Source organism: Bufo bufo, chromosome 4 (genome assembly GCF_905171765.1).
Source record: "Bufo bufo chromosome 4, aBufBuf1.1, whole genome shotgun sequence".
Lineage (NCBI taxonomy): Eukaryota > Metazoa > Chordata > Amphibia > Anura > Bufonidae > Bufo > Bufo bufo.
Genome location: NC_053392.1, coordinates 620,271,781 through 620,298,891, shown reverse-complemented (window position 1 = coordinate 620,298,891; position 27,111 = coordinate 620,271,781). Strand labels below are relative to the sequence as shown.

The 27,111-nt window shown below is 43.8% G+C and overlaps 1 protein-coding gene and 1 long non-coding RNA gene across 2 annotated transcripts in view; both read right to left on the bottom strand.

Moving 5' to 3' along the window:
• Positions 1 to 27,111, bottom strand: part of LOC120999680 (gastrula zinc finger protein XlCGF26.1-like) — a 53,687-nt gene that overhangs the window by 4,791 nt on the left and 21,785 nt on the right. The gene's annotated exons all lie outside the window — the stretch shown is intronic.
• Positions 348 to 27,111, bottom strand: LOC120999745. The gene is made up of 3 exons (XR_005778605.1): positions 27,062 to 27,111; positions 18,475 to 18,617; positions 348 to 408 (listed from the first exon to the last, which is right to left on the bottom strand). It is a non-coding gene; the product is annotated as an uncharacterized LOC120999745 (long non-coding RNA).

The following is a 27,111-nucleotide window of genomic DNA, read 5'->3' as shown; positions in this document are numbered from 1 at the left end:
TCTCCTCTACAGTCATGGAAGGTCTCCTCTTACCTGGTGATATGAGGGACTGGTGATTCTCCATCATGACGTCCTTGTACAGATCCTTGTGTTCTTCTAAATACTCCCACTCCTCCATGGAAATATAGACAGCGACATCCTGACACCTTATAGGAACCTGACAACACAAGGACACAGTCGTTACCAGACCCCTCCCTTGGCGTTATTGTATAATGTCCCAGCATTCCCAGCAGCGCTCACCTCTCCGCTCAGCAGCTCAGTGATCCTGGTGGTAAGTTCTAGGATCTTCTGCTCATGTATCAGGGAATGAGGTGGAGGCTCGGTGATGGGGCTCTGGGTCCTGCTCCATCCTCCTGACACACGGGGTGTCACACACTCACCAGACGACTTCTTCACTACTGTGTAATCCTGTGTATGGGGAGACGCCGATCACTATATATATTCTAAGAATCCTTCACCTTTCCAGACATTTCCCTGTTTTATTACTAGAGATAAGAGTGATGTCATGTGAAACTCTCACCTCTCCAGTTATCAAGGAGATGATCTCCAGGGTGAGGTCTAATATCCTCGCAGCCATGTCCTCTCTTTCTTTGTCAGCCAGGTAAGGAATATGATGTTAACCCTCCGTCAACCTTACTGGAAGCGACACGCACCACACCTATAAAGCCTAGAGGCTGTAGGACCTTTGATGACATCACATTCATGTGATCAGTTACATGTTAGTAGCTATAGGACCTTTGATGATGTCACAGTCACGTGATCATTTACATGCTAGTGGCTGTAGGACCTTTCATGATGTCACAGTCATGTGATCAGGGATGGATTTCGAGGAAAGTGTTTTACTTGGGACAACTGGAGGGGGCTGAAGGGGTGTTTTTTTCATGGGACTGTATGTCGGAGGGAGTGAGGCTTTTACACTCCCTTTTTAGTGAGCACGATCATTTGGTTCATCTCAGTAACAAGATCCGGCTCTTCCTGGTCTCAAACATCTATTTATTTAATAGGAGCCTCTCCCATTTTAACTCTTTAAGGATGTGGTCTAGTTTGGTACTTAAAACTCAGCGCCCCCCTTTCCTACCCCCATCATCTGTCTCTACCATCATCTGTCTCTATTGCTGCAGACCTCCCAAGTGTCCCTCTTTTTGACCGAAGTCCCTCTGTCGCTCTTTTTGATCTGAGGTATAGATTTGCATTATTACATTTGCAATATTTACCCAGAAAGTGTTTGTCTGGTTCCTCTTTGTATATTATTTAATTATTTGTTGCAGCTGGGATTTTAGAAATTTCTATATACAGATTATTTTTGTGCCATTTTGTAAGAAAAAACTATTGAGGCGCATAGATATGCAGGAAAAATTGATCTTTCACAAAATGAACCATAAGTGTCCCTCCTTGACCGTCCAAAAAGTTGCTGTGTTCTTGGATTATGCTTATTTTGACAGATTAGGAATGTTTGCAAACATCCCAACCCTCCTGGATTCGGCGGGACAGTCCCAGATTTCGCTGGCTGTCCTGTGGTGCCAGAACGGCTGAGTAGTGATGGCCTTGCGGTTCACCCGGCGGTCGGTTCGCGGCAAACTTTGCTCGTTCGCGATTTGCTGAACATGCGAACATATGGCGATATTCGCGCCGGCCATATTCTTTTACATTGTGAAGAACTTTGACCCGTGACACATCCATCAGGTGGTACAGGACAGCCAATTGAGACGTTTCAGCACATGGACACACCCCCTACCTTATAAATAGACCCGATCTGGCCGCTATTTTACATTCAGTCTTATGTCAGTGTAGGGAGAGGTTGCTGTGTGGAGCAGGGACAGGCTGTTAGGGACACCAAACGCTAGCTAATAGGGCCACAAAAGTCCTTTTAAGGACTGGTATAGGTGTACTATTGGTAGATGTGCAGTACAGAGGGGTGTGATACACTTATAATATACTTTCTAACATAGAAAGCATATTATAGTGCATTTGTATTGTGCAGCAGTTGTGAGCGGTTCTGCTGCGATACCGCAGCTACACAGAGGGACAAACGCAATTAGAAAAAATAATTATAACTGGTGTGATATACCAGTCGCCCCCCCAAAAAAACTGATAGAAGCGGGGCGTTATATACCAATATACTTTCTATATAGTGCATTTGGGTACTGCAGCATTTGTTTGCGGTTCTGCTGCGTTCCCTCCGCTACACACAGTGTCAAACAGTATTGGAAAAAATAATTCTAACTGGTGTGCGCCTGCGCGTGCGCGAAAATTATATTGCCGATATTTCGCATTGAAAAAAATAATGAATGGAGATCGCAAATTCTAAAAATACATCTGGTATGTCACTGTCCATGTTGTGGGACTATTTGTGCACTTCTAGTAATTATTTCTTGGCTGCAAATATCAGCTGAAGGTTTTTCAGGTTCGCCTGCCTTTAAAATTAATGGGACCCGCCGCGAACTTGCGGTTTGCGAACATTTGATCGCACGAGCGCGTTTGCGAACCGTCCCGGCAGAGGTTCGTCCATCACTACGGCTGAGGTATGTCCCGCCCTCAGCTGACTGTAATGGTGGAGCAGGAAGCCGTCCGCTCCCCGCTCCATCATTCAGCTCAGCGGCCAGTGCTCCCCAACCGGAACGATACTGTCACACATCGTGCTGCTGGACTGTGTAGGATGGTTAGAGGTTTCAAATACTATCACAGAACAAAAGTCACCCCTCATTAAAATATACCTTTTATTAAATTCTTTCTAAAATAAACCGTAAATCACCACATCAATAGCACTATAGTTACACTCTTAATTCTGGCACTTGTCATGCTCTATATATGTTATTTAGATAAATAAAGTCACGGTGTAGCTAGAACATATGTCCGGCCTTTCTTTACTCACGGTTGTACTAATCAAGTTAATTCACCACTGAATGGAGCATAGTAGGCATACATTCAATTTTCTTCAGGGGCTTTCAGGCTTTTTGAAGAGAAGTGGGGTCCATGGTGAAGTCAGGTCTCCTTTCCCTGCTTGTCCCTTCACTACCCCTACCTACCGAAAGGGGCGACCCCACTTCTCGGTGGCTAAGCCCTCAATGCCCCTCTCTCTAGCCCTATCAATTGTGCCTAACCTTACTTGGATCCCCAACTTAGATAGAAGTCCCGACGCGTTTCTCCAGTGCCTAGAATACTGTTTTTTCAAGGGACCTAGAATTAGCTAGGCTACACGGACAATACTGTGCCGAAATCCACTGGCCACCTCGAATGGAAAATGGTGTGCCTTTTCGATAGGTCATTTTATAACGATATTAGGAGTGCCTGGAAGTGGAGGGCAGCAATATAAGCCACAGAAGGGGACCCAGGAGTCAAAACACCACCATCAGAGGGGTTCTTATCTCAATTAAATGGACAAAATGTGGTATCCAGGATGTCTCCATATCAACATTCATTAGTGACTCAGGATCCTCCCTTCTAGATCACTCTAGTGGGTAATTTCCTACCCGATGTCCCCAACCCTCTCATTTATGGATCCTTTTATATTATATATAAGTAGCTGAAGGATATATCAACACTATCCACTATAACAGTGACATCTACAGCACCACGTCCCTTAACACTGACCCCCCCCCCCCCCCCCCACAGTGCCCCATACCTTAAAATTGGACCTCCACAGCAGCCCACCCCCTTAACTTTGACCTTTAAAGCAGCCTTCCCCTTTAACAATGACTTTCCCAGCATACCACCCCCTTGACAGTGACCTCCACAGGGGCCCACCTCCTTAACAATGGCCTTTACTGGATCGAGGCCGGGTCCTTTTTAACAGGTCACTCTAAGACAGCAGCACTGTACTGTCTGAGTGTGAGCTGCAGGGAGAAACTCACCCTCCCTCCCACCTCTGCAGCTGACAGAAGTTGAGTTGGGGGCGTGGCCTAATCAGATCAGGGAGTGACTTAGCACAACCAAGAAGTTGATTTTTAACTTAGTTTTTTTAATCTCAGTCGGCTGAGGACTGGGAGTGGGCGTGGCCTAACCAGATTAGGGGCGTGTCCTTTTGAACAGCTCACTTTAAGACAGCAGCAATAACTTAGAGGATAGTACCCCGCAGGAGGGTAGGGGCCCTTTTCGCAACGCTTAAAAACAAAAGCTCCAAAATGCCACCTACAGGAGATCCTTCGTGCATTGATGTGTTTGTGAACCAGGTTACATGTGAAATAAAGGAGCTAACACTGAAGAAAAAGAGATTCAACTGCACAAAAGCAGAATTTAGGGCCCTGCTAAATTTAGAAAAGGACAGGGAGATAACAATTAAGCCCTCAGATAAAGGAGGCAACATCGTGATAATGGACACCGCACAATATAGAACGATGTTCATGAGTCTCCTACGAGACAAAGAAACCTATGAAAGGCTTCAATCTAATCTCACAGGACTATACCAATCGCAATTAGTTAAAATTCTACGTGAAGCTAGACTTAATGATTTGATTTCCGAGGAGGAATTTGACTTCTTGAACTGTAAACACCCCACAGTGGCTACTTTCTACAGCCTACCAAAAATCCATAAAGGGGTTACACCCCTGAAGGGGCGTCCTATAGTGTCGGGAGTCAACAGCCTCAGTCAGAACATTGGGATCTACATTGACACCATTCTGGCACCTTTCGTTAAATCATTACCCTTCTATATTAGGGATACGGGTGACCTATTGGGTAGATTGGAGGGTGTTTATCTTGAAGAAGACTCAATGCTTGGGTCCATCGATGTTGAGGCTATTTATTCTTCAATCCTGCATCACCCTGGGATAAAAGCAGTCGAATCATTTCTGGTGACTAGAGGCTGTCAGTTTCAGGCGCACAGCTCTTTTATCCTAAGACTATTGGAATTTACTCTCACATGTAACTACTTCCTTTTTGACGGTACCTTCTACCACCAGCTCAGGGGCACCGCGATGGGGAGTCCATGTGCTCTATCGTATGCAAATTTGTTCCTGGGCTGGTGGGAGAAGAGTATAGTGTTTACCGATCTCCCCGGCCCACATACAATAGATATTGGTATGTGGGCAAGATTCATAGACGACAGCCCTAAATAAGAACAATATAGGCCCGAGATTCACCTCCGAAATTGCGAGTAACCTACTTCACTTTCTGGATGTATTGATTGAAAGGGGCCCTAGGGGGAGATCCAAACAAAAACTTTTAGGAAACCCACAGCTACCAATCTTTACTTAATTGGGAAAGCTACCATTCTAGACCACTAAAACAGGGGATCCCCACGGGCCAATATTTGAGGATGAAAATAAATAGTTCCACACTTGGGTACTTTAAAGAACAAGTAGGGGATCTTCGTGTAAGATTCCGGGAGAAAGGGTACCCAGATTATATCTTGAGGATTAAAAAAGTGGCCGCATGGAACTCCTGCATCCTAATAAGGATCAAAAAGAGAAGGAGTCAATCCGCTTGATAGCCACCTTTGATGGCGGAACAGACGAAGTTAAAAAGATTATTTCCAAACACTGGGGTATTTTGAAACTTGACCCAGACATTAGGAGTGCCATCTCAGAAGCCCCACAGATCACATATCGCAAGGGACGTAACATACGGGACCGTTTTGTCCACAGTCACTATAGTACACCGAAAAAGAGTAATGGTCGGCTTCACCCGATATGTGGTTGTTATCATTGTAGTGGCTGCATAGCCTGTGCATACATTATTCAGGGTCGCACATTCACCAGTAATGTGACATCTAAAAGATACCCCATAAAAGGTTTTATCAATTGTCGTTCCAAGGGGATCATTTATGAAGCAAATTGTGTCTGTGGTTTGGAATATGATTTTTTGCTTTATGGTTGTTTTTGTTTGTTACGCTACTTTCACACTGGCGTTTGGGCTTTCCGTTTGTGAGATCCGTTCAGGGCTCTCACAAACGGTCCAAAACGGATCAGTTTTGCCCTAATGCATTCTGAATGGAAAAGGATCCGCTCAGAATGCATCAGTTTCCCTCCGTTCAGTCGCCATTCCGCACTGGAGGCTGCCTGCAGCGTTTTGCTGTACACCTGACGTAAGCGGAGCCAAACGGATCTCTGACACAATCTGGCACAATAGAAAACTGATCCGTCCTCCATTGACTTTCAATTGTGCTCAAGACGGATCTGTCATGGCTATAGAAGACATAACACAACCGGATCCGTTCATGACGGATGCATGCAGTTGTATTATTGTAACGGAAGCGTTTTTGAAGATCCATGACGGATCAGCAAAAAAAGGCTAGTGTGAAAGTAGCCTTAGTTAACATGGCACTGGTGTTGGTGAGTGACTCAACTCATATCTTTGTATTACTAATTTAATATTCAATACTACTAACCATATATTTTTAAGTGAGACTAATCCATGCGGGCCTAGAGCTCGGCGGGGCTATCATGCTCACAGCATTGATCTGCACTGCTTTTTACTTATTATTCTCTATATTTATGTATTGTATGTCCTTTTGGATACGACACAATAAAGATGATTTTTGTACTACATGTGTGGTGTTTGTAGTTTGGTCTTGAACTAGAGAAACCAGGCAAATAATTTTCAAAAGGGACAATTATACAATGGATACTTATTCAGCCTTCGACACCTATAACCTGCAAACAATGTTAAAGGCAAAGAGCAAAAGTCAAAACATAAGTACAGTCATATTTAAGGACACTCAGGCAGTTCAGATACATGAAGAGGAAGCTCTGGAGGAATACTGTAGCTCTGCCATATCCTACTCAGAGTCATCAGAAATCTGGGCCTTGTTGTTGATAAGGACCCGGAGATAAGCCGAGTACTGCAGCTGGAAACACATGTTTTGCGGCAACGTTTGCAGCCTTGAAAAATTAAGAGTGCAGCCTTGTATTCCAAGGATGACAGTTTTCTATATGCCTCCAGTATTTTCAACTTTTCATGAAAGTTCAGGAGTTTGAAGATGACTGGACGTGGTCTGGAGTTGGAATCTGTGCACCTGATCCATTTTTAGCACAGAGGAAAGATCTGGCAGGGATACCGCTGTAGAGAGTGGTGAAGTGAAGCAAATCATTAACCTCCTCAGACACACCTCTGATCTCCAATTTATTTTGAAGGCTGCGATTTTCCAAGTCATCAAGTTCAACAGTGAGATCTTTGATTTGGTGGTCTCGGTCCTCCACTTGTGCAGAACGCTCCTGTAGGCCGTTCTCTAGGCTGGAGACACATTGTTCCACTTCAGAATGTCTTTTAGTTTGATCTGAAAAGAGACTTGGAAAGACTGTTATCCAAATAGCTTAAATTAAATGGCGCCATTATAAATACAACTTGTCCTGCAAAAAATAAGTCATCATGTGACTGTGAATGGAAAATTTAAAACCTGATGGCTTTTGGGAGGCGGAGAGAAAAAAAATTAAAATTGGTTCAGTCATTGGGAGGTTAACCATACACTTCAATACTGAAGATATCTGAGAATTGCACTTGGCTATTTTTGGCAGGTCTCATAGAAATGAATGGAGTGAAAAGCGCACACGTCTGATTTGCAGCTTCATTTGTATTAACCTCTTAGTGACCAGCCTGTTTTGGACCTTACTGACCAAGCGTTTTTCTTCCTTTTTTCATTGTCGCGTTCCAAGAGCTATAACTTTTTTTTTTCCCCATCTATATAGCTTTATGAGGGCTTGTATTTTGCGGGACAAGTTGTAGTTTTTAATGGCGCCATATTGGGGTACACATAACTTTATGATTAACTTTTATTAACTCTTTCTGGGAGGGAGATGGGAAAAACAGCAATACTGCCACTGCGTTTTTACATTATAAATTTTGCGGCGTTAATTTTTTGGTATAAATAACATAATATCTTTATTCTCTGGGTCAGTACAATTACAGTGATACCGAATACATATAGTTTTTTTTTACGTTTTACTACTTTTTTGCAATAAAACCCCTTTTTTAAAGAAAAAAAAAGTTTTTGCATTGCCACTTCCCAAGACCCATAACTGCTAGAAATTACACAAGTCTGGTCTAGGGCCTACATCAGACCCCAGGCAGCCTTCACACACATCAGCACCCCGCGATCGCATTTGCAGATTGCTGATGGGAGAGAGCACTTTACATGCGGCGGGTACCATTGCCCGCAGCATGTAAAGTGTTAAAAAGCCCGGATCGGCACTTTTGCCAGTCCGGACTGTTAGAGCAGGGCCGCGGCTCTCATGTGATAGCGGGGTTTCTACTCCCCGCTGCACGCGAGACCCGCGCAGCGCTTAGACTAGGCCGCTTAGTGACCGCCATAAAAAGGCGTATGGGTGGTCACTAAGGGGTTAAACTTTATTGAGACAATAGTAAACCAGGAAACAAAATACACTGTATTTAACAAAACAAATAAGTGGTTTGTGTAATATAACATTATGTATACATCAAAAGACATCATTAGGCAGCAGGTATCATTAGGCAGCAGGTCCTACAATGAAGCTCCACACCTGCCATATTTCCTACAAATCTGAACATTACAATGGTTTCTCTCCTGTGTGCGATCCTTCATGTCTAACAAGACCTGATCTCAGGCTAAAACACTTCCCACATTCTGAGCATGAAAACGGCTTCTCCCCTGTGTGAATTCTTAGATGCTCCGCAAGAGAAGATTTCCGACTAAAACACTTCTTACATTCAGGACAAAAAAATGGCTTCTCTCCTGTGTGAGTTTTTTGATGTCTATCAAGATCTGACTTTTGACTAAAACATCTCCCACATTCTGAGCATGAAAATGGCTTCTCTCGTTTGTGAGTTCTCTGATGATAAAGCAGAGCTGATTTAAGAGTAAAACTGGTTCCACATTCTAAGCATGAAAACTGCTTCTCTCCTGTGTGAAGTCTTAGATGTTCCTCAAGATTTGATTTCTGACTAAAACACTTCCCACATTGAGAACAGGAAAATAGCTTCTCCCCTGTGTGAATTTTTAGGTGTTCCTCAAGATTTGATATCTGACGGAAACATTTACCACATTCAGGACATAAAAATGGTTTCTCCCTTGTGTGAGTTCTCTGATGTCTATCAAGATCTGATTTTTGACTAAAACATTTCCCACATTCTGAGCATGAAAATGGCTTCTCTCGTTTGTGAGTTCTTTGATGATAAAGCAGAGCTGATTTAAGGGTAAAACTAGTTCCACATTCTAAGCATGAAAACTGCTTCTCCCCTGTGTGAGTTCTTTGATGCCGAATGAAACTTGATTGACGGTTAAAACATTTCCCACATTCTGAACATGAAAATGGCTTCTCTCCTGTGTGAAGTCTTAGATGTTCCTCAAGATTTGTTTTCTGACAAAAACACTTCCTACATTGAGGACAGGAAAATGACTTCTCCCCTGTGTGAATTTTTAGGTGTTCCCCAAGATTTGATTTCTGCCGGAAACATTTACCACATTCAGGACATAAAAATGGTTTCTCTCCAGTGTGAGTTCTCTGATGTCTATCAAGATCAGATTTTTGACAAAAACTTTTGACACATTCTGAGCATGAAAATGGTTTCTCTCCTGTGTGAATTCTTAGATGCTCCACAAGAGATGATTTCCGACTAAAACACTTGTCACATTCAGGACATAAAAATGGTTTTTCCCCTGTGTGAGTTCTCTGATGTCTATCAAGATCTGATTTTTGAGTAAAACATTTCCCACATTCTGAGCATGAATATGGCTTCTCTTTTTTGAGAGTTCTTCGATGACTAAGAAGAGCTAAGTTATGGGCAAATTCTGTTCCAAATTCTGAATATGGAAATGGACTCTCTCTTTTGTGAGTGCTCCAATGATAAAGAAGAGATGATTTCCGACTAAAACATTTCCCACATTCTGTACATGAAAATGGCTTCTCCCCTAGGTGGATTCTTAGATGGCTCGCAAGATTTGCTTTTTGACTAAAACTTTTGCTGCATTCTGTACATGAAAATGGCCTCTCCCCTAGGTGGATTCTTAGATGGTTCACAAGATATGATTTCTGACTAAAACATTTCCCACATTCTGAACATGCATACGGCTTCTCCCCTGTGTGGATTCTCTGATGTCCGACTAGAATAAATTTCCTGGCAAAAGATTTTCCACATTCTGAGCATGAAAATGGCTTTTTATCTCTGCAATTTCTCTCATGCAAAGAAAGATTTGATTTATTTTTCATACGTTTCTCACACAGAAATATTTTTCCACGTTTCTGTTTAGTTCTTGTTTTGACAACCAGTGATTGACTAGATGAAGTTTTCTTGTGACCAGCGGTATCGGTGGATAGATGTCCACTGTGAAGGACTGAGGGTAAATTAGGAGTTATTGAATTAGCTTGTGTGGTATTGTTATCTTCTGCTTCATGATAGGGTGAAGAATGGAGATATCCATGGGAGTCACTCATCCCATCTTCCCCTGGAAAACGAAACAAATGTTCATATTTTCCACCCCAAAAAAATTATGTTTTTATTTAGCAAATATAGTGTTAACTATTGGCACTCACACTCTCTCAAACAGTTTATACAAATAGCCGTGGAAATCTATTTAACTATAGCTAATTTATTCAGATTGACATAAATTTTATTAAGCTTAATGGAAACAAACACATAAATTTAAAAACACAAAGTATATCAACAAATACAATTTAAAATAAAATAAATAGATGAAAAAATGCTGTATAATTAATGCTCAGTCCGGCAATCCTCCTTTGTATAGGGCGTGTGTGCACACTAACAAATAAATATATATAATTGGAATTCTGCCGCGGGGCCCTTGTGGTTAAAATAATGATCTAAAAATGATATATCAGCGCAATCCAAGTAGGGACTTAAAAAATAGTGGTTAATTGATGAAAGTCATTAGTAGTATACAGGTCCCAACTGATGTTTAGCGATCTGTGCTGTATCCACCTCTGTAGTTCAGTCTGAACGTCACCACACTAGTAATCGCCATCTGTACTGCATGTCTTGTGTCATCTCTTTCCATATAAATACATATAATAGGAGTATAATTCCATATGTTTATTGCGCCCTGCGCCTTACCCTCTCCTGGTCTGCAGGATCCACCTGGAAATGAATCATCATTAATTACACTTGTCTTGTGGATTTTATACATTTTCAAAAGTATCTCATAAAATGTGGAATGGATTGCCAGAGAGAATGTAGCCAAACCTTGGAATGGATTGCCAGAAAGCTAAAACTTGGAATGGATTGCCAGAATCACACAGTAAATGTAGGTATATATACTAGTTGACACTGTGGTTATCCCTAATGCTTGTGCACCTTTTTCTACCACACTTTTTCCTTCCACTTTCCATCATATGTTTGGATACAGCACTCTGTGAACAGCCAGCTTCTTTAGTAATGACCTTTTCTAGCTTATCCTCCTTGTGGAGGGTGTCAATGACTGTCTTCTGGACAACTGTCAATGTAGCAGTCTGCCCCATGATTGTGTAGCCTACTGAAACAGACCGAGGGACCATTTAAAGGCTTAGGAAACCTTTGCAGGTGTTTTGTGTTGATTAGCTGATTAGAGTGTGACCCCATGAGTCGACAATAAGGAACTTTTTCACAATATTCTAATTTTCTGAGATCCTGACTTTTGGGTTTTCATTAGCTGCAAATCATAATCATCAACATTAAAAGAAATAAACGCTTGAAATAGATCACTCTGTGTGGAATCAATCTATAGAACATATGAGTTAAACTTTTTGAATTGAGATACTGAAAGAAATTAACATTTGGATGATATACTAATTTATTGAGATGCGCTAGTATACTGCTATACACTGAAATTCCTGACAAATATGATATAGAAGATATCAGGAGTAAGCTTTAGGTATAAATTGCCTAGGCATTTATTACAAATATTACAATTAGACCCTGTATATCCTTATACCTACATTTACTGCGTGATTAACCATACTGGCAATCCATTCCAAGGTTTGGCTACATTCTTTCTGGCAATCCATTCCACATTTTATGAGATACTTTTGAAAATGTATAAAATGAACAAGACAAGTGTAATTAATGATGGCCACTGAGGAAGGAGTGACGCTAACTCCAAAACGCATCTTGTGTATATATCTGTGACGGATATCCATGTATGGTGACTTTCTACAATAGCCATAGTGTGCCATCTACTGATACTGTCTGCCCTGCAGGCAAATCAGACAGAACTCCAACATTAAGTGAAGCCGCTACAGACGAGGAGGAGGCTGTTCATGGCCGATGCTGCTGCTTACTGGAAGAAAGAAGGCTGCTTACAGCCGGCGCTGTGTAACCCCCTGTCGTGTGATCCGGGTGCGACTGCCAAGGGTCGATCTAATTCCCGCACTCAACCTCTCACGCCCCCTACACACAGGCCTCAGATTGAACATCGATGCCACCCCGACATCGGCCTTTTATGCAACCCAACACGCTGCCACCATCTATTACATTTAAATTAATATACCAATTAATTAGTGGCTCATACAAAATCCCACAGCGCCCACTCGCAAGCAGGCTCACAGTAGCACACGCCACCCTCATATACTTAAATATGGAGGTTACTGGGCTTGTTCAGGGCACGAGGCAAAACCATTAAAGATGTGCTTTACTATACTAAAAAGGTACAGTACTTAGTTACAAAAATTAAAAGAAATGAGACATACAAAACGTGCGCAAAACTGTTATAAAAATAAAGGCATAAAAACAGAAAGGTTCTCACTACTTAACACATTGTGTGATAAGAGTCCACTCTGGTTCCAGGGACAGGAGGATGTGGAACACAACCCAATACTGATCGGATCCCCATATTGTGTCAATGATCCCACTCTCCCCCACCCATTCTCAGCCCAGTCTTCTGGGAAGGCTTTCATTATGGGGGTGTGCTCCACCTCTATCCCTTGGTTGGCAAGCATAAAATATTAATAAAACATGGCTTCCCGTCCACACTAATGGATACCCCATATGACCGATGTAGGGGTCCAGGAATGACAGATTCGCATTACACGGGAATGCTGGCTGTCGGGGGGGGGGGGATATTTAAACTCTCTACGATGCCTACATTATACGGAAAGCAATTATTACAATAATTAATATGTGAGATTATATATTTTGTTCATCTTCTGGTTCTCCAGTTGAAAAGCACCTAGACGTCTGCTGTGCACCGGTGCCGATACGTCTGACGTGTCAGGCATTACCATGAGGCCCTAGTGTCCCGTCCAGGAAACCTCGTCGTTACCACTACTTTGTTAGTAGGAGGATGCTCATTTGAATCCTGCCAAAAGGTGTTTTGTATTCTTCCCTACAGGTCCAGACAGCATGGCATCGTACCGACAGTATTATACATAAAATCAATACACTGAGTTGTTCATTTGTCTAAAGTCAATGCCAGGCTGCATGTTGCTCGTGCTACTGTCAGCAGCCTATGTGGCCTAAGGGCGGAATTCCATGCAGGTGCAATGCGTGAGGTGAACGCATTGCACCCGCACTGAATCTGGACCTATTCACTTCAGATGAGCGGTGATTTTCACGCATCACTTGTGCGTTGTGTGAAAATCGCAGCATGTTCTATATTCAGCGTTTTTCACGCAACACAGGCCCCATAGAAGTGAATAAGGATGCGTAAAAATCACAAGCAAGTGCGAATGCGCTGTGATTTCCACTCATGGTTGCTAGGAGATGATAGGGATGAGCAACCCCATTAAAGTCAATTTACTGTATTATTTTCCCTTATAACATGGTTATAAGCGGAAATAATAGCATTCTGAATACAGAATGCTTAGTAGAATGTGGCTTGAGCGGGTAAAAAATAAAAATAACTCACGTCATCCACTTGTTCGCGCAGCCGGCATCGTCTTTTTTCTTCTTCTTTTAGGACCTGCCAAAGGACCTTTGATGATGACGTAATCGCGCTCACCCCATGGTGACGTCAGCGCAGGTCCTGCTGAATAAAGCTAGAAGATGCCGGCGGCGTGAACAAGTTGATGAGGTGAGTTAATTATTATTATTTTTTAACCCCTCATGCCACATTTTAGTAAGCATTCTGTAATAAGAATGCTATTATTTTCCTTTATAACCATATAATAATAAAATGAATAAAAGACCTAACCCAAACCCGAACTTCAGTGAAGAAGTCCGGGTTCGGGTCTGGGTACCACAATCAGTTTTTTCTCACGTGCGTGCAAAACGCATTGCACTCGCGCAGAAAAAACAGAGCAACGCAATCGCAATCAAAACTGACTGAAATTGCATACACAGTCGCACAATTTTCCTTGATCTCAGACGCAAGGCATCTGGACCTAATCCGGACACACTCGTCTTCAAGGGGCCTTAGGGTACTTTCACACTAGCGTTCTTCGCCCCTAGGACGGAACTCAATACCGGAAAAGAACTGATCAGTTTTATCCTAATGCATTCTGAATGGAGAGCATTCCGTTTAGTATGCATCAGTTCAGTCCCTCTTACATTTTTTGGCCGGAGAAAATACCGCAGCATGCTGCATTTTTCTCTCTGGCCAAAAATCCTGAACACTTGCCGAAATGCCGGATTCTGCATTAATTTCCATTAAAATTTAAAACTGCTGCATTGAGGCACGCGCAGACCTTTAAATCTGTGAAAAAATAAAAACCGGATCCGTTTTTCCGGATAACACCGGAGAGACAGATCCGGTATTTCAATAAATTTGTCAGACGGATCCGCATCCGGACCCGTCTGACAAATCCATCCGTTTGTGTCCGGATTGCCTAAATCCTCTGACGCAGGGGCGGACATACCGCATGTGCAGCCGATGCGGCTGCACAGGGGCCCAGAGCAGGAGGGGGCCCCTTCCTACCGGCAGCAGAGGGAGATGAGCGCTTCCATTGTGGAAGCGCTCATCTCTAATCATCTGTTTCGCTGTCCTTAGGACAGCGATACGGATGGATGCTGCGACGGGGCAGGGGCGTCTCCCTTCCCCAGTCCTCTAATAGGCTACAGGCACTAGGCCTGCAACCAATCAGAGGGCGGCGCAGGTGGCTCGATGACATCATCACGCCACCTGAGCCATACAGCGTGGGACACAGGCCGGAAGATGCCTGCATCGCATCGCTGAAAGCGGCAAGGAGGTAAGTATGTGAGTTTATTTTTTATTTTTATTTACACTTTACTAGGGGCACTATATGGCACTCATGGGGGCATCTACTGGGGGCCCTATCTCATGTACTGGCACACATGGGGGGCACTATGGAGGAGGAGCACTATGGGGGCCCTATTTTAAATACTAACACACATGGGGGGCACTGTGGAGGGGGAGGAGAACTATGGGGGGCCCTATTTTAAATACTAACACACATGGGGGGCACTGTGGAGGGGGGAGTACGATTGGGGCCCTATTTTATATACTGCCACACATGGGGGGCACTATGGAGGGGGAGGAGAACTATGGGGGGCCCTATTTTAAATACTAACACACATGGGGGGCACTGTGGAGGGGGGAGTACGATTGGGGCCCTATTTTATATACTGCCACACATGGGGGGCACTATGGAGGGGGAGGAGAACTATGGGGGGCCCTATTTTAAATACTAACACACATGGGGGGCACTGTGGAGGGGGGAGAGTACGATTGGGGCCCTATTTTATATACTGCCACACAAGGGGGCACTATGGAGGGGGAGGAGAACTATGGGGGGCCCTATTTTAAATACTAACACACATGGGGGGCACTGTGGAGGGGGGAGTACTATTGGGGCCCTATTTTATATACTGGCACACAAGGGGGGCACTATGGAGGGGGAGGAGCACTATGGGGACCTTATGTTATATACTGGCACACATGGGGGCACTGTGGAGAAGGGGGGAGAGAAGCACTATGGGGGCATCTTCTGGGGCTCTATCTTATATATTGGCAGACATGGGGGCACTATGGAGGGGGAGTAGCACTATGGGGGCCCTATCTTATATGCTAGCACACATGGGCACTATGGAGAAGGGGGGAGCAGTATGGGAGCATCTACTGGTGACCCTATTTTATATACTGGCACACATTATGGGGGCATTTTATACTGGCACATTGTCAGGCACCATGGGGACAAGGGGAGGCACACGATATAGCAGTATTTTATACTGGCACACATTATAGGGCACTATGGGGACCTTGGCTTAACTGGGGGCACTAAGAGGGTTTTTTGGGCAAACAGTAGGGGGCATTGGCACACAGTATGAGGGTACTATGGGGATATTGACTCTACAGGGGGCACTAAGAGGAGGTATTTTTTTTATACTGCCACACAACAGAGCACTTTTATGTACTGGCGCACATTATAAGGGGGCATTTTTCTACTGTTACACATTATAAAGAGAATTATTACCACTGGGGACATTATGGTGGGCTTTATTACAGTTGAGGGACTATGAGGAACTTGAATATTAGTATGAACACTATGGGAGCATTATTACTTCTGGGACACAGTGGGGTCATTATTACTGTAGGGGCACTATTACTACTACATGTTGTCTGGTAAATAATTATTTCTATTGGTGGGATTTTGGGGAGCACTGTTACTTTGATGGGCACCCTGGCACGGTATCAGCTTAGCACACTTATTTTTGGGGAACATTATGTTTACACTATTAGTGCCAGGGACAATGTTTCCTGGGCGCAGTTATTTTTTAGGACACTGTGTGCCAGTAATTATTTAAGGGGAACTATCTGAGTGTAACTTCTATAGGGAGCACAGCGGGCACAGTATTAGAGGGGTGTTGATTAGGTGGGAGGATGATGGAAAACTAGGAAACTAAGATGTCTGTCTGTCAAACTCTGCAGAGAGAAGAGATGACTGAAAGAAATCATCATGGCGGTCTGGTCTGAAACGAGAAGATGAGGACAGAGAACATCTACATCAACGAAGATGTCCCTGGATGTAAGAGGTATGTGGACCTGTATTGGGCTACCTTCACATCTGAGTTAGTGATTCTGGCAGGCTCTTCCAGCAGAGAACAGCCTGCCAGAATCACTGCATGCCTGAGTTTGTGTCCGGCCAATTCCATGCATTCTCTGCGGGTTCAGGTGTCCGGAGCGTAGTGCTGCAGGTGTGAAAGTAGCCTTAACCTGTATGTTTTGTATTGCTATAAGTAATGTTAGGACGAAATAGGTTATGTTGAGAATTTGGCTTGAAAGGAGGGGGGGCCCAGGCACATTCTTTGCACAGGGGCCCTCTGCTGTCTGTGTCCGCCCCTGCTCTGACGCATGTATGAAAGTAGCCTAAACGTGCTACCATGGCCTGCAGCCTCTCCGGACTTGTCTCCCATTGAGCATATTTGGGACATCATTGGTCGGCAGTTGCAGAGGGAGCTGCTAGTAGTGGATCTTGATGATTTGTGTGCCCAAGTGCATTCAGCATGGCAGAACATTCATCAGACTACCTCATTGATAGCATACCAGGGCGTGTAAGTTTATTTCTGCATGTAGTGCTCCTCTTCGATACGGACTTAATTTAAGATGTTTTGTTTCCATTTTTTATCACTTGCATATCATTAACATGTCTATTAATCCTATGATGTCACATCTTTTCCTTTATGGTGTTACAATTTCAATGCCGAGGAACGTATTTGTATGATGTATGTTCAATATCAATATCTAACTTTCCATTTGTGAATATATTGTTATCTGATCCATAGAGTATCAAGTCACATGACAGCTCAGGGTGGTACCTGGATATAATTATGCCTAATATATGGTCCTTTGAGTTCTACTTTGTTAATCTATGTCTACCACATGACTTTGTTGGGAAATCGCAATTGGCTACAATCTTGTTTTATACTATTACATGTATGGATCTGCTGTGACTAAGGGCCCATTGTTGGCCTGAAACAAGTAAGTGATCATGTCTTTGTTTAGATCTTATTTGGATATATCATAAAGCCTGAAGTTTCATTATGTTCTCCGGACGCCGGACCCTCTTCATTAATCTATAGGAAATACACACAGTGACTGAATACATTGTCTATATGTGATGATCAGATGGTGGGGAATCTGACTCTCAAACCTGTTCTCTCCTCTACAATTATGGAAGGGCTCCTCTTACCCGGTGATGTAAGGGACTGGTGATTCTCCATCATGACGTCCTTGTACAGATCCTTGTGTTCTTCTAAATACTCCCACTCCTCCATGGAGAAATAGACAGCAACATTCTGACACCTTATAGGAACCTGACAACACAAGGACACAGTCATTACCAGACCCCTCCCTTGGCGTTATTGTATAATGTCCCAGCATTCCCAGCAGCGCTCACCTCTCCGCTCAGCAGCTCAGTGATCCTGGTGGTAAGTTCTAGGATCTTCTGCTCAGGTATCAGGGAATGAGGTGGAGGCTCGGTGATGGGGCTCTGGGTCCTGCTCCATCCTCCTGACACACGGGGTGTCACACACTCACCAGACGACTTCTTCACTACAGTGTAATCCTGTGTATGGGGAGACGCCGATCACTACAGAGATTCTAAGAATCTTTCACCTTTCCAGACATTTCCCTGGTTTATTACTAGACATAAGAGTGATGTCATGTGAGACTCTCACCTCTCCAGTTATCAAGGAGATGATCTCCAGGGTGAGGTCTAATATCCTCGCAGCCATGTGGTCTCTGTCCTTCTCCATCCTTGGTGGGTCATTGATGGAATGGTCTATTGTCTATCATAAGAAGAGTCCTGTACCTAAGAAACCTGAGGGAAACAAGGAGGACTGAGAGCAAAATCACATCTGGAAGAACATCTTACATGAAGTAAACAAGTCAGTCGTCAGTGGCACAGTCCACACAGTCCATGCTTCATCCGTGACACTGTCCGTGATCCATCCACTTTTGATCTGTGGTTCTGTGATTTTCAGTCCATGTGTCTTCTGTGTTTCACAGACACTTCTAAGCTACAAATTGGCTACAAAACCATCTTCTAGAAACAATGAGTGAAAAACCACGGACCAAACACAGATGCCATCCATTGTGTCCATGGTTTTCACGAACCGATAGTATATAACTAGGGGGAAGCGAATTGACTTCGGATGAAACATCCGAAGTCGATTCCCATAAGACTATTAGAATGTATTGGCTCCGGTGATCCGAATAACTTCCCGTAATAACTTCATAAATTGATTTCTACTGTAAAAAAACATTTTCCCGAACTCGGGTTCAGTTCCAAGGTACCACTATGAAGTAATTGAAACGAAGTTTTATGCGAATCGACTTCGGATGTTTCAATTCGCTCTTCCCTAATTATAACCTGCATGAGAGGTTCACAGCAGATGGTGCACAGTGAAAATTGCAATTTTTACACGGATATGCCACTTCAGTGCCCAATTGGTTGTGCCCATTGTGTGCCAGTGTGAAAAGTCAGGCCTTGTAATATTATGCTGTAGTTCCTGGCTTTCTACACACCCTACACGTGGCCCTAATCTTTTGCCTAGACATACCACATGGTTTGGGAGTAAAAGGACTCCATGCACATTTGAGGCCTAATCGCCACGATTTACATATCTCCTGCTGACAACTGTAGAGGCTCTGGGGTGAAAGGAACCCCCGAGAAGTGACCCCCTCATGGTATTTATCAAGGGGTGGACTGAGTATTTTGAACCATAGGTGTTTTGCCGAAATTATTTGAGCAAGTTTTCCAGAGATGTGGCATTTCAGTGCCCAGCTTGGGCCATCTGAGACATGACGCACCCTTTAAATTGTTAGGCTGATTCTACTGGGTACTAAATTGCCATAAATGTGGATGTAGAGGGCTTTGCAGCGCAGATTTTGATGGACTCTTTTACCGTCACCACGTTGGTATTGAACAGCCTCTAGGCACCAGTGCAGCCATCTTCTGACAACCATACGTTTATTTTTCTTTCGATAGAATTGTGCGGGGGCCTTTTTTTTGTGGGATGAGCTGCTATCATCATTGGTTCTATTTTGGGGTATATACAACTTTTTGATTGCTTTTTCTTTTTCTTTTTGAGAAGCAGGATGAAGAAACGGCAGCAACTTTGTCACTGCTTTTAAGATTTTGTTATTGCGGCGTAGACGGTTCAGGACAAATGACGTTATCTTTATTCTGCAATTGTTTTTGCGTCGCCATTTTCTGAAAGCCAGATTTTTGAGAGGGCTAATTTTTTGTGGGATTTTTTTTTTATACTATTTTGGGGTACGTACAATTTTGATTGCTCAATATTACTCATTTTGTGAGGGAATGTGACCAAAGATGGCTGCTCTGGTGCAATTTTCATTCTTAGTTTTTTTTACGACGTTTAACTGATGGGATATATCATGTGATATTTTTACAGATCAGGTCTTTACCGACGCAGCAATACCCAATATGCCTATTTTATTTTTATTTGTTTCAGTTTTACACAATAATATGATATATATATTTTTTTTAAGTAATGTTTTTGTGTTGCCATTTTCTGACAGCCATATTTTATTTATTTTCCTGGTGATTGTCTTGTGTTAGGACTTGTTTTCGCTTGATGAGTTGATGCTTTCGTTCGTACCATTTTGGGGTACGTAGTACTTTTTGATCTCTCGATGTAATGCTTTTTTGAGGTAAGGTGACCAAAAATGTCTGTTTTGGCAGTTTTTTTTTACAGCGTTAGGCCTCATGCACACGACCGTTGTGTGCATCCGTGGCCGTTGTGCTGTTTTCCGTTTTTTTCGCGGACCCATTGACTTTCAATATACTACGAACTGTGTACATGACTGCCCCCTGCTGCCTGGCAGCACCCGATCTCTTACAGGGGGCTGTGATCCGCACAATTAACCCCTCAGGTGCTGCACCTGAGGGGTTAATTGTGCATATCATAGCCCCCTATAAGAGATCAGGGGCAGCAAGGCAGCAGTTTAATCGCTCTGGGGCTCCGATCGGTAACCATGGGAGCTCCTCCTACTGGTAAGTGACAGATCATTAAGCAATGCGCCGCACAGACCTGTCACTTACCAGTAGGAGGAGCTCCCGGCCGGACACAGACAGCGCAGCAGGTAAGTATGATGCTTCTAGTATTGTAATATTGCTAAGTAACCATGGCAACCAGGCCTGCAGTAGCGTCCTGGTTGCCATGGTTACCGATCGGAGCCCCAGCGATTAAACTAGGACTCCGATCAGAACTCTCCGCTGCCACCAATGATCGGGCGGGGGGGGGAGAGGGGAGGCCGCACACTGGCCACCAATGAAATTACAATAGAGGGGGGAGGGGGGCCGACGGAGGCCGCACACTGGCCACCAATGATATTACAATAGAGGGGGGGGCAGGGGGGGCCGCACACTGGCCACCAATGATATTCAAACTGGGGAGGGAGGGGGGTCTGCCCCTGCTGCCTGGCAGCCCCTGATCTCTTACAGGGGGCTATGATACGCACAATTAACCCCTTCAGGTGCGGCACCTGAAGGGTTAATTGTGCTGATCACAGCCCCCTGTAAAAGATCGGGTGCTGCCAGGGGGCAGTCATGTACACAGTTCTCAGTATATTCTAACTAGAAGCGTCCCCATCACTATGGGGACGCCTCTGTGTTAGAATATACTGTCGGATCTGAGTTTCACGATGTAACTCAAATCCGATGGTATATTCTAACATAGAGGCGTTCCCATGGTGATGGGGACGCTTCAAGTTAAAATATACCATCGGATTGGAGAAAACTCCGATCCTATGGTATATTAACTCCTGACTTTACATTGAAAGTCAATGGGGGACGGATCACTTTGAAATTGCACCATATTGTGTCAACGTCAAACGGATCCGTCCCCATTGACTTGCATTGTAATTCAGGACGGATCCGTTTGGCTCCGCACGGCCAGGCGGACACCAAAATGTCTTTTTTTTCATGTCCGTGGATCCTCCAAAAATCAAGGAAGACCCACGGATGAAAAAACGGTCACGGATCACGGACCAACGGAACCCCGTTTTGCGGACCGTGAAAAAATACGGTCGTGTGCATGAGGCCTTAACCTGATAAGGTAGCTCATGTGATAAATTTATAGAACACAGACACGGCAATACCTAATATGTCTATTTAAAAAAAAAAAATGTTAATAAATGGCTTGTGAGGGGAAAGGGGCACTTATTTTACTGGAAACTTTAAGTTTTTATTATAATAAAAAAAAAATTAACTTTTTATTTTGTCCCACAATGGGGCTTCAACTTATGAGCATCTGATCCCTTTTACAATGCATTAGAACAGATGCTGTATGGCACTGTACTCAATTAAACTGTCAGTATTACACTGACAGTTTCCTATGAGACCTATGCATGGCAGATCTCGAGGCCTTTGCAAGGCCTGGGGTGCCCTGTCATTGTAGCGGGGAGGAAGCTCCCTCTGTCTCTCCCATTGCCCCCGCTACGATTACAGGGCACCCCAGGCCTTGCAAAGGCCTCGAGATCTGCCATGCATAGGTCTCATAGGCAACTGTCTATGTAATACTGACAGTTCAATTCAGTACCATACAGCATCAGCATTGACAGTGGCATATAAGGGGTTAATCCGCCAGCATTGCATTTTCAGAGATGCCGGCGGATACGGCCGGGCCCCTGTACTGATCGAGCAAGCACAGCTTCCGTGCCCGTCCATGACGTACTATTATGTCAATTTGCATGAAGTCACTTCCCGCTGTGATGTTATTGTACCTCAAATGTCAGTAAGGGGTTAATAACCAGGCCTGAATAGGCCGTCATGACTGGACACTTTTTGTGATTTACCACATGCAGTAGTTTATCAGTTGTAACTTTATTTGTTGCACTACTAAAATTATTTTTGTGACATTTTTAAGATGTCACATTGTGCTTTTTATTAATATGTTTTTAGCTATTTATTTTCATACTATAGCTCTTAATTTTTTTAAATATGCAAGCTGACACCAAAATAAATTATTAACATGAGTTCCCATATTATGTCTATAGTTTAGCATGAGTGTTTTTTTACTTTGTTTTTTTTTATTCATTGATCACTGATACGTTGTTTTTTTTGCACCATTTCCACTATAACTGGTGCATCCAAAGCCCCTGTTACTGGGGAAAACTGTGTAGGCACTGCACACAGGCAGAGCTGACCAGGGTGTGCTAAGACCCTGCAGCTCTCCTATGCCAGAAACACCTGGAGATCACCCGATCCAACAGAGGAAGCAGCATAGCCACTTTTCTCTGTCACTGAATAGCACACGAGAAAAGAAAATGCAGAGGCGGTAATACATGGCTTCTGTCTTCTTCTCGGGTTCCCAGGGCCGTCACCAACATCTGGGGACCCGACCTGCTCCTGCTAGATTGCAGGATCAGGAGCTTTAAGGCCTCCTGCACATGAACGTGTGCGCCCAGTGGCCGTGCTGTGGCCCGCAAAATGCGGGCCGCAATGCACCAATACAGGACCGTGGGGCAGCCGCAGAGGATCACGGACCTATTAACTTTAATGGGTCCGCGATCCGGCCGTTCTGCAAAAAGCTAGGACATGTTCTACAGTCGTGGCCAAAAGTTTTGAGAATTAGATAAATATTGGAAATTGGAAAAGTTGCTGCTTAAGTTTTTATAATAGCAATTTGCATATACTCCAGAATGTTATGAAGAGTGATCAGATGAATTGCATAGTCCTTCTTTGCCATGAAAATTAACTTAATCCCAAAAAAACCTTTCCACTGCATTTCATTGCTGTCATTAAAGGACCTGCTGAGATCATTTCAGTAATCGTCTTGTTAACTCAGGTGAGAATGTTGACGAGCACATGGCTGGAGATCATTATGTCAGGCTGATTGGGTTAAAATGGCAGACTTGACATGTTAAAAGGAGGGTGATGCTTGAAATCATTGTTCTTCCATTGTTAACCATGGTGACCTGCAAAGAAACGCGTGCAGCCATCATTGCGTTGCATCAAAATGGCTTCACAGGCAAGGATATTGTGGCTACTAAGATTGCACCTCAATCAACAATTTATAGGATCATCAAGAACTTCAAGGAAAGAGGTTCAATTCTTGTTAAGAACGCTTCAGGGCGTCCAAGAAAGTCCAGCAAGCGCCAGGATCGTCTCCTAAAGAGGATTCAGCTGCGGGATCAGAGTGCCACCAGTGCAAAGCTTGCTCAGGAATGGCAGCAGGCAGTGTGAGCGCATCTGCACGCACAGTGAGGCAAAGACTTTTGGAAGATGGCCTGGTGTCAAGAAGGGCAGCAAAGAAGCCACTTCTCTCCAAAAAAACCCATCAGGGACAGATTGATCTTCTGCAGAAAGTTTGGTTAATGGACTGCTGAGGACTGGGGCAAAGTCATATTCTCCGATGAAGCCTCTTTCCGATTGTTTGGGGCATCTGGAAAAAGGCTTGTCCGGAGAAGAAAAGGTGAGCGCTACCATCAGTCCTGTGTCATGCCAACAGTAAAGCATCCTGAGACCATTCATGTGTGGGGTTGCTTCTCATCCAAGGGAGTGGGCTCACTCACAATTTTGCCCAAAAACACAGCCATGAATAAAGAATGGTACTAAAACACCCTCCAACAGCAACTTCTTCCAACAATCCAACAACAGTTTGGTGAAGAACAATGCATTTTCCAGCACGATGGAGCACCGTGCCATAAGGCAAAAGTGATAACTAAGTGGCTCGGGGACCAAAACTTTGACATTTTGGGTCCATGGCCTGGAAACTCCCCAGATCTTAATCCCATTGAGAACTTGTGGTCAATCCTCAAGAGGCGGGTGGACAAACAAAAACCCACTAATTCTGACAAACTCCAAGAAGTGATTATGAAAGAATGGGTTGTATCAGTCAGGAATTGGCCCAGAAGTTGATTGAGAGCATGCCCAGTCGGATTGCAGAGGTCCTGAAAAAGAAGGGCCAACACTGCAAATACTGACTCTTTGCATAAATGTCATGTAATTGTCGATAAAAGCCTTTGAAACGTATGAAGTGCGTGTAATTATATTTCACCACATCACAGAAACTACTGAAACAAAGATCTAAAAGCAGTTTAGCAGCAAACTTTGTGAAAACGAATATTTGTGTCATTCTCAAAACTTTTGGCCACGACTGTATCTTTTTGCGGAACGGAAGTACGGAACGAAACCCCACGGAAGCTCTCCATAGTGCTTCCGTTGGGTTCCGTTCCGCACCATTCCGCATCTCCGGATTTGCAGACCCATTGAAGTGAATGGGTCCGCATCCATGATGCGGAATGCACACAAAACAGTGCCCGTGTATTGCGGATCCGCAAATGCAGTCCGCACTATACGGCAACGGGACACCTATGGTCGTGTGCAGGAGGCCTAAAGGGGTTGTCTGCTTTTTTAATATTGATGACCTATCCTCAGGATAGGTCATCAATATCAGATCGGCGGCAATCTGACACCCGGCACCCCCACCAATCAGCTGTATGAAGGGAAAGCAGCACTTTGAAGGGACTACGAGCGCTGCCTTCTCTTCACTGTTTAACTGTTCTCTATCGCAGCGTAATTACAGCTCCTCCGTCCCCATTCACTTCTGTAGTATTCACGTCTCATAGAAGTGAATGGGATGGCTTAGATATACAGTTATTACACCTGCTCACCACTGCGGATGCGACAGCGAGCAGGTTAACAATGAAAATATGAGCACTGTTTTCTTTTCAAACAGCTGATTGGCGGGGGTGCTGGGTGTCGGACCCCTGCCAATGTGATACTGATGACCTCTCCTGAGGATAGGTCATCAATATAAATAAGGTGGACAACCCCTTTAATTCCACGCTGTACATACATCGAGCTTGGTTGTAAGGGTGGTAAATATAAATTATGTAAAAATGATGTTAAAAAAATACTCACAAAGTTCTGGTCCCCAAAAGGCCAGCAATCACTGTCACAATGTTTGGTCTGAGCAAATTACCTTACAATAGATGTGCAATATATAAAAATGAATAGAATATTTTAGGGTAACGCTATATGATTATCAGAAAAAATAACCAAAACTTTTTTTTTAAATCATTTCTCACAATTTTTTTTTAAACTATAAATCTAAATAATAAAAAAAATACAATTATGCTTAGAAAATGATAAAAAAAAGAAACCTACATTGACCACCAAAAAATATAAATAAATTGTTGAACAACTAAACACATTTTAGCACTAAAAGTGGCCAAACTGTATCTGGTCCCGGAAACCCAAAATACCCCAGACCTGACCCGGCTGCTCCAGGAGAACAGACCATCGCTCCTTTATGGCTGTTTCACACAAAAGTGTACAGTATGGAAATCACTCCGTATGTGAGCGTGATCCTCAGTTGTGAACTTGCAGGAGCGCACAGCATTCTACTGATTTATAATGCTGTGTGTCTCTGCTTCACCTAATTTCTACAGGATCATAGGGGGTCATTTTCTATACTGAAATACGACTATATTAGGCCTATTTCAGGCGCAGATGGTAGCGCAACGGTTAGTTGCTCCGCAATCTTCGACTTCTCACCGCTCATTCCAGGTCTAAAATTGTGGGCGTGGCGCGGGCGGGGATGGGCCAGGAGGCCCGTCTGATTTACCATTTGCTATGCCTGTTTCCGGTGTAGAAAAAGGTCTAAATGTAAGACAGCTAGAAAGCCGTTACATTGAGAACTAGCGGAGGATCCGCCGTAGTTATGAAGAGGCAGGCGCCAGATTAGGGATTTTTTTAAGACCAGCATCTAAAACGCCAGTCTTAATAAATATGTCCTATAGTGACATAAAGCTGTCAGTATGAACCTCTATCAGTAAGGTCAAGCTGAAACACACAGCATTATAAATCAATATAATGCCATGCGCTCCTGCAAGTCCAGAACAGAGGATCAAGCTCACACACGGAGGGCGATTTACGGACTGGACAAGTTTGTGTGGAACAGCCCGTACATGTAGACAGCACCGACACACACGTTACACTCACATAATACACACACAACACACAACACACCCTACAAGGGGGGGGGGGGGGGGGGGAGGGCCGACTGTCTCATATTATAGAAATAGATGTTTGGGAGCGGGACGAGCCGGATCTTGCTACTGAGATAAATCTAACGATCCGACTGATTAACAAGAGCTGGAATTGCAGCCTAGCAGTTCTCAAAGCCTCTCTCCCTCCAACGTACAGTCCCATGTAAAAAAGCATCCCTTCTACCCCGCCTCGACAAACAGTCCCATGTAACACACTTTCTTCCATCCCTTTAGCCCCTTTACCATACAGTCCCATGTGTAAACCCTCACGCTTCTCTCTTCACACCTAAAGC